This window comes from Schistocerca piceifrons, chromosome 3 (assembly GCF_021461385.2).
Source record: "Schistocerca piceifrons isolate TAMUIC-IGC-003096 chromosome 3, iqSchPice1.1, whole genome shotgun sequence".
In the NCBI taxonomy this organism is placed as follows: domain Eukaryota; kingdom Metazoa; phylum Arthropoda; class Insecta; order Orthoptera; family Acrididae; genus Schistocerca; species Schistocerca piceifrons.
In genome coordinates, this window is record NC_060140.1 from 648190774 (window position 1) to 648199119 (window position 8346).

The following is an 8346-nucleotide window of genomic DNA, read 5'->3' on the forward strand; positions in this document are numbered from 1 at the left end:
GTAGTTTCGTCAGATAGTTCGTTCTTGTTTTGTAGTAAACGAAGAGGCAATTTCTATTCTATTTGGGGACAGCCTATAACTCCGAGGAGGCATTTTCGTAACGTATTTAAGCATATTTGATGTATTTGTCTCATTTTGCCGTCATGGATGCATGGTATTGCGACAGTACCTAACGGTTACTGCTAGTGTAGCTTTTCTTCCAAACAGCATACCGTACGAGGAAACTACTTGCATCTTTACCTGAGATTATTCGTACTTTAGGTACCTGAGCTTTTTACGGCTCTGTTTAATATGATTAGTTCGATGTAGACATATGGTCGAGCCGCACACGTCTGCTTTTATGCCCCACAACCTAATTCGCTGCAAATAATAATCTGTAGCTGTGATTCTACAGTCAAATAGTCTACGCAGTGGCACGAATCGCAAGTTCATAAAATACAAATCAGTACAGAATAAAAGTTAAATGAATAATTTGATAACAAGTGTTTTATTCTAACGTTTGTAGTTGATGTAGGCAACAGAGAATTATATTGAATAGTGCTTGTTGAAGAAAGAACGTCTCAAATAAACGGGGAGCGCTCCTATGATATTCAGCTAAAATACAGACAGAAAATAACCTTATCAAATGCAGTGAAGTTACGTTGAGAGCGTTACGAGAATTGTAGCAAAATCCCCAAACTAAACTGTGATCGAAGATACGCGAAAACTAAGTCCATTTCGTAATCAAAGCACACGAAAAATTCACCAGCAAAAAACAGTTCAGAGTTCGGCATAGTGATTTAAAAATTATCACACGTGATACAAAAAATAGTAACTCATACTCTGTTTATCCTCAGTTCCATGAAACAAGCGGAAAAAATTCTTACTCTGGAGCACATGCAGACCTCTCGAAACATAGCCCCTTCAGAAGTTAAACTATGGTAGCGGCCGTTCACCGCCCAGGATCTATCATCCACTCCATCAAAAACCACACGATACCACGGTGTAATATCTCTATATATTCGATGAATTATTCAGATACAATTCTACCCTTGAATGACGTTTACTAATTTTCTATCTTCATACTCGCAGAATCCATGCGAAAAGTAGTTCATACAATAGCTATGCCATGAGCGCATAAGTAATCTATGTAGTACTTTCTCTGGTGGTTGTTAGAAAAAAAAGAAAGGGAGTTTCCGAGATTGTCTTCGTGCCGATTAGCCTGAGCTTGGTTTGGAAGAACTGTAATCTGATTATTGAGATTTATGACAGAAGATAACTGAGACGAAACTGTACGATTAAAAAGGAAATATATATAGATTGCTCCTTCAAATAAAAGGTGTGTATTGGAAATTTGAGAATTAATGATATTTATCGATATATTGCGTAGTTGTTAATCAGAAGGGAACTTCCGAAAGACTGGATACGAACCTGCATTTAATAATCCAAGAGCTCCATTACTTCTTCGGAAGGGTTCTAGGCGCGCAGTCCGGAACCGCGCGACTGCTACGGTCGCAGGTTCGAATCCTGCCTCGGGCATGGATGTGTGTGATGTCCTTAGGTTAGTTAGGTTTAAGTAGTTCTAAGTTCTGGGGGACTGATGACCACAGTAGTTAAGTCCCATAGTGCTCAGAGCCATTTGAACCATTTTTGAACTTCTTCGGAAGGTTAAACTTCATCAAAGCCAAATATCCGCTTGATATGAGGTTTCTCGACTGATTATACAACGCTCCCAAAATTACGAGGCATTTTATTTGTACAGATTAGCAGACTGCCGCAAAGCACGAGCCTGCAGAAAAGAAGAATCATCGCCTGATTTCAGAGTCATTTTGAGTGACTGAGCTATGACTGTGTTTCCTATCATGAATGATTGATTGCTCGAACGAATTGAGAGCTACAGAATTACGTAGATAGGAGAGGAAAAATTACAGTGGCGCCAGTGTGACAGGACTCTCTTGGATTGTTATATAATATATGTATTTATTGTTTCATGAAAACCAACGAGAACGAGAGGTGACTAATCTGAAGAGAGATTCAGTGCCCATAGTAAAAGATTGCTGATACCAAGAAACGATTTCAACTATTGGAGAACACCGAGACTACAGAACAAGGCCAGAGAAATCTAATTTTTTTATCCTGTAGTTAAAATAGTTTGAAATCAATTTAGAAAGAACTTTTTTCCAGATAGTAGTTAGATTGTAGAACTGTATATTGTGTGATTTTCGTATCTGGACATTGAACTTTATACCATCTGTGAAGTAATTTTAAAGTTAAGTGGGTCTACGACAGTAAATTTGAAACTGTAAAAAGTGACTAGAACCTGATATTGACAGTTATTTAATGGTATTGACCAGAGCGGCATTTAAAATTTCATTGAATCAGCAACGAGACGTGCAACAGCCTTCAGCTGTTTGCACGGAAGCAGAGGCCACGGATAGCAATTCTGAGACTGTTGTGGCTAGCGGTAGCAATATAAATAATCCCGCTGGTTCAGAAAACATTCATACAACAGCTGATCAGACTGTTGTTGACACATTAGTTGTTATTATGCAACAGTTGTCTCTATTAGCCGAAGGCCAAGCGGAGGTAAAACGAGACTTATCCGTTATACAAAATGAACTCCAAAATCAATTAGCCGAAAATCAAACAGAATTACAAAATCAGTTAAGAGCAACCTTTACCGAATTAGATCAGAGATTAAATACTCAGACACAGGAAATAAAGGAACAGGCAGAAAGGACCGAACAGAATCTTATTGCTCGAATTGAGCAGGTCCGCCAACAATGCCAAGAAAACAATAGTAAATTAAAAGCGGAACTAACCGAATATGTATCCGTCAAAATTGACACGATACAAAAACAAGTAGAACTGGTTCCTCAAGTAATACAAGCTCAAAAGGACATACAGTGTTCCGTAGCTATGATACCAGAAATAACAGAATCCCAAGATAATCTAAAGAAGCAATTTGACGAAGTGAAGGAAAAACAGGAGACAGTGGAACATAGAATGAATGTACTTGCGGGAAAGTTTTCAGAAATGACATTAGAGCGGCAAAATTCTCCTTCGGAAACGATAGAAGAAACTGTGAAAGTAGCTTTACAGTCAATTTCAGAGAGTTCCGAGGATAATTTTTTTAACAAAGGGTTAAAGGAAGTTCGAGAACAACTTGGCGAAGATTTCTCGCGTTGGAAAGAAAATATCGAAAGATCACTAAATCTCTCGCAGGAGGATTTAGAAACAGCGAGAAGTAGGAAACAACATTCTCAATCTGCGCGTGAAATTCCGTCCACGTCAAGATCCGATGTAGACAGAACTGGTACGTCACAAGTTAGATTCGATATAACGGATAGCCACAGGGAAGAGTACGAACAGGATGATTTTTGGAATCGTAGTACCGTTGAGGAAAAGATGATTAAACAGAGACAATTTCAAATCTTTAACCCTGACAAAAAAAAATGTTCATCCTGTAGTCTTTATTCGAAGTTTCAGAGGTCTATTTCCACGATCTTGGACAGAATGGCAAAAGATTAGTTTTGTATCTGGATATATACAAGGAACAGGAGCATTGTGGGCATCCGAACAAACATCTTCTTGTAAATGTTACGAAGAATTTGAGCAGACTTTTCTAGCAAAATATTGGTCTGCTGGAATACAAGAAAGACTTAGGCAGGAAGTATTATATCCTGAGCCTTTCTCATTTTCTAGAGGATCTCTAAAGAGATATTTTGAGAAATACATTAATAAATCTTTGTATTGGGATGTACCGATTCCTTTGTCGGATATACTTAGAATACTCAAGTCCAGACTACCCACCAGTATAAGGAATCAGCTGTTATATGTAAATGATAAGGATATAGACTGATTTATGACTACGCTTGATCGTATTGATATAATTGAGGAGGACAATAAAAGAGCAAGAGAAATTTCATATCAAAGAAGAGCAATAGAAGCGAATCCGAGCTGCAACTCGAGTGGGAATGGCAGTAATGGTAGCAGTAACAATAATCATAACCAACTACACTCACCGAGGAGACTTAGCAATGGACAAAAAGCAAACAATAATTATTACCATAATGGAAACTTTAGTAATGGTGCAGCGAGGGGCTATTTTAGGAACAGTAGGAATTTTAATCGATATAATCCAATGTATGGCAACACAGGACAGTTCTACCAACACCAGCAGAACAACAACAATAATTACACGAATCAAGCAAGACAACATAGACAGAATTCACCACAACAACCGATAATCACTGAAGTAGCTGAAGAGACAAATACCAGTCGGACAAATAATCAGTCAAACTAAACATGACCGCATCGTGCCCAGGAGGAGCGGTCAGGGGATCTGTTGGGGGCGAAACAGTAAAATTACAATTGTTAAGATATAATGATGGTGAGCTGTTGACTGAAGAGTTAACAAAGGATTTAATAACGTGTCATAATGACAGATCGAGTGTTCCGGTATCGGAAGTATTTGTTGAAATAGAGGAAGTTCCAACGAATGTGGTATTAGACACCGCCGCTTCCGCCAATGTCATCTCAGGCGCTCTTTTTCGGAGAATTATTAGGAAGAAGAAGGTACCAATTTTGCAAGTACAGAACTGCAAAACCATCGGAGCTGTTAGAGCACGCTCTCCCAATGTCAAAATACAAACACAATTAGAGATGAAAATGGGAAATGTAGCAATAAAATGCACGTTCCTTGTAGTGGAGAAGTTATTAGTGGACTGTATTCTTGGTATTGGGAGTATGCAGGAGTACGATTGTCAGATTGATTTCTTGGAAGGAATAATTAAATTTAGATTAAATGGAGAAGAGATAGCACTGGATTTAAATAGAAAGGAAACTGTGCATGAGATATATTGTCGCGATGCCATAATTCAATTAATTGTCACTACAAACGGCCGTTGGAAGGAGCTTTCAAAGGATTTGATACAACAGGAAGACTTTAACCAAACAACAATGATAAAAGCTAGTGAATCAAATCAGCTTACCGGAGAACAAAGGCAGCAGCTTCATTATTTGTTAGAGGCATATGAAGAGATTTTTGATGAGAAATCAGGAATTATTAAAGGGTATATTTGTCACCTACAATTGAAGCCACATCAGACTTACTGTTACACGCACTATCCGATCCCCTGGCGTTTAAAACAATCCGTTCAAAGGGAGATAAATAGAATGTTAGAATGGAACTTGATTGAGCCATCAACTAGTCCATATTGTTCTCCGCTCTAAGTCGTTCCAAAACCTGGAGGCAACGTAAGAAAAGTATGAAGACCAGAATTTAAAATGGGAGGAAAAGATTCGACTCGCACTTGTCAATTTAACTAAAAAGGCAATACAACGGAAATTGACATATGATAAACGGATTCACCGGATTCAGACGTTTCATCTTGGAGAAAAGGTTTTATTGAGGCGACACATCCATTCCTCGAAACTGATGAAGAACATAAAGAAATGGAATCTTATTTATACCGGACCATATGTTATTGTAAATATACCAAATCCTGGATCATACTTGTTGGCATATCCCGAATCGAAAAGAATAAAGGGATTATTCCCGCATAATGATATTAAGAAATTTTTTGAAGGATCGTATATCTGTGATACCAAATATGGAGAAGAATTTAGAGTGGAATTTGACTATGAGTCGAATGTGTATATAAATATCAAGAAGTTTATGTTGTCTAGAGGTTAAGAGACAGTGAGATTGCTCCTGTGATACGTTAAGAGACAGTGAGATTACTCCTGTGAGAGGTTAAGAGACAGTGAGATTGCTCCTGTGATAGGTTAAGAGACAGTGAGATTACTCCTGTGATAGGTTAAGAGACAGTGAGATTACTCCTGTGATAGGTTAAGAGACAGTGAGATTACTCCTGTGATAGTTTAGCACAAAAATTTTAAGATAGGTAGAAGAATTTGTTAATTACTAGTGTTTGTAAGTGTGGACTATGAGCAGAAGCCACAGTGATATACAATGAAAGTGCATCTACATTTCCTCAAGACACGGCACTTATGTGAGAATTGCGTGTGAAACTTGAACAGTGTGGGATATGTAGGTAAATACGCTGTGTGTATGATGTGCGCTGTTCGCGCAAGAAAACAAATGAACTGTGAAATGAAGCAACAGTCGATAATGTCACTGTTGCAAACAATTGAAGAAACTCTCTGGTTGCGCGAGAGAAAATTATTATAATTTTTAGATTTTTCATTATGCCTTCTTTACCAGGAGAATTAATTTAAGAATTTTAACTAACATTTTAAGAATAGCAGTTTGTGTGTTTCATATTATGGACATAATTGTTGAAATATGTTTCCATAAATGTTCATAAGAGGATGAAGAAGATTCTGCGATTGGATGATTTGTTAAATGAACATACGTCATCATTAATGATATTTATTTGCAAGTGGATCTATAAATCAATTAATTATAAGAATAATGAAAATTTTTCAAATTATTCCTTTTGTGGAGTCAGTGTCATATGCCTATGTTTCAAATTTTTCATCAGGTGTAAACTTAAATTTTATCCTTAATTTCGCAATTGAAAGCAAACCTCGGACAGATTCAATGCTCTACTTCCACCTGCACTATAACAAAACGAAGATTAGATTAAAATTTTTTTTTGAGAGGAATACATTCGATATGAGCTACAACAAAATTTAAATGCCCACAGTCTATTTGGCAATGTTTTGGACAATCAGCAGTTGTAAGGCAAAACAACTTTGGTATTGAGGACTACAAAAAAAAAAAAAAAAAAAAAAAAAAAAAAAAGAAAAAAAAAATTCGCGATTGTCAGGACTGATGGATGTTCCAGTCTAGTACAGATGGAAGAATATAAGAATCCACTCCGATTTTGAGTTCAACGATGAAATATGGACTTCATTGCCTTAATCCACTCTCTTCCAGGGATTTATGCAGTCAGAACCTTTTCTTATTCCACTTTAAACCTGTTTCATGTTCACGTCCCTGACCATCTGTTCCTGAGATGATCTTCCTGTTTCTACGGCACGTTAACAGCTTCTATCCTGTACCATAAGCCATCGCCTGTCCTCCGTGCCGCCTCCACCAAACGCTGTACGTCGCCTACCCGGCGTCCGTATCCAGTGTTCCTGTTCTATCGACTTCACAACGAGATCGCCGGCTACATCGTCGAAAGAAGAATTTTGAAAAATTTTTTTGAGCAATATTGTAAAATTTTTTTTGGCTATGAGGCACTTTTCCTTCGATCTAATCTATAGAGCTTCTATATATTTCAAAATTACTGGATTTAGGCTTTCCTATCTTGTTTAATACCTGAGCTGGGGTCTATTCTTCCGGGTTTTCCAGGGTTTCCCTGTGAAGGCCAGTTCCCAAATGGGTAGACCTTTTTCGTAATTACACCAATCTACATCTTCCCTGGTTATGTACTCGGGATGCGGGTATACCCCGGTACATGTAAAAGCTACAGCTCAGGTATTCTCGTAACTTATTGTCTTAACATGTTACCCATATTCTCTATAATAAAATTCTACTAATTCAAAATATTCCTCTTTTGAATAAACAACCCAACAATTTTTTTCTGTTAGCTCGCAAAGTGTATTATCATTAACTTTGCTCGCTGCGAGGGGCAATTGTAATATCTCTATATATTCGATGAATTATTCAGATACAATTCTACCCTTGAATGACGTTTACTAATTTTCTATCTCCATACTCGCAGAATCCATGCGAAAAGTAGTTCATACAATAGCTATGCCATGAGCGCATAAGTATTCTATGTAGTACTCTCTCTGGGAGTTTCCGAGATTGTCTTCGTGCCGATTAGCCTGAGCTTGGTTTGGAAGAAATGTAATCTGATTATTGAGATTTGTGACAGAAGATAACTGAGACGAAACTGTACGATTAAAAAGGAAATATATATAGATTGCTCCTTCAAATAAAAGGTGTGTATTGGAAATTTGAGAATTAATGATATTTATCGATATATTGCGTAGTTGTTAATCAGAAGGGAACTTCCGAGAGACTGGATACGAACCTACATTTAATAATCCAAGAGCTCCATTACTTCTTCGGAAGGTTAAACTTCATCAAAGCCAAATATCCGCTTGATATGAGGTTTCCCGACTGATTATACAACGCTCCCAAAATTACGAGGCATTTTATTTGTACAGATTAGCAGACTGCCGCAAAGCACGAGCCTGCAGAGAAGAAGAATCATCGCCTGATTTCAGAGTCATTTTGAGTGACTGAGCTATGACTGTGTTTCATATCATGAATGATTGATTGCTCGAACGAATTGAGAGCTACAGAATTACGTAGATAGGAGAGGAAAAATTACAACCGGCAGGTCTGCCTCTTCCAGAATAAACATCCAAGTGTGTAGAATC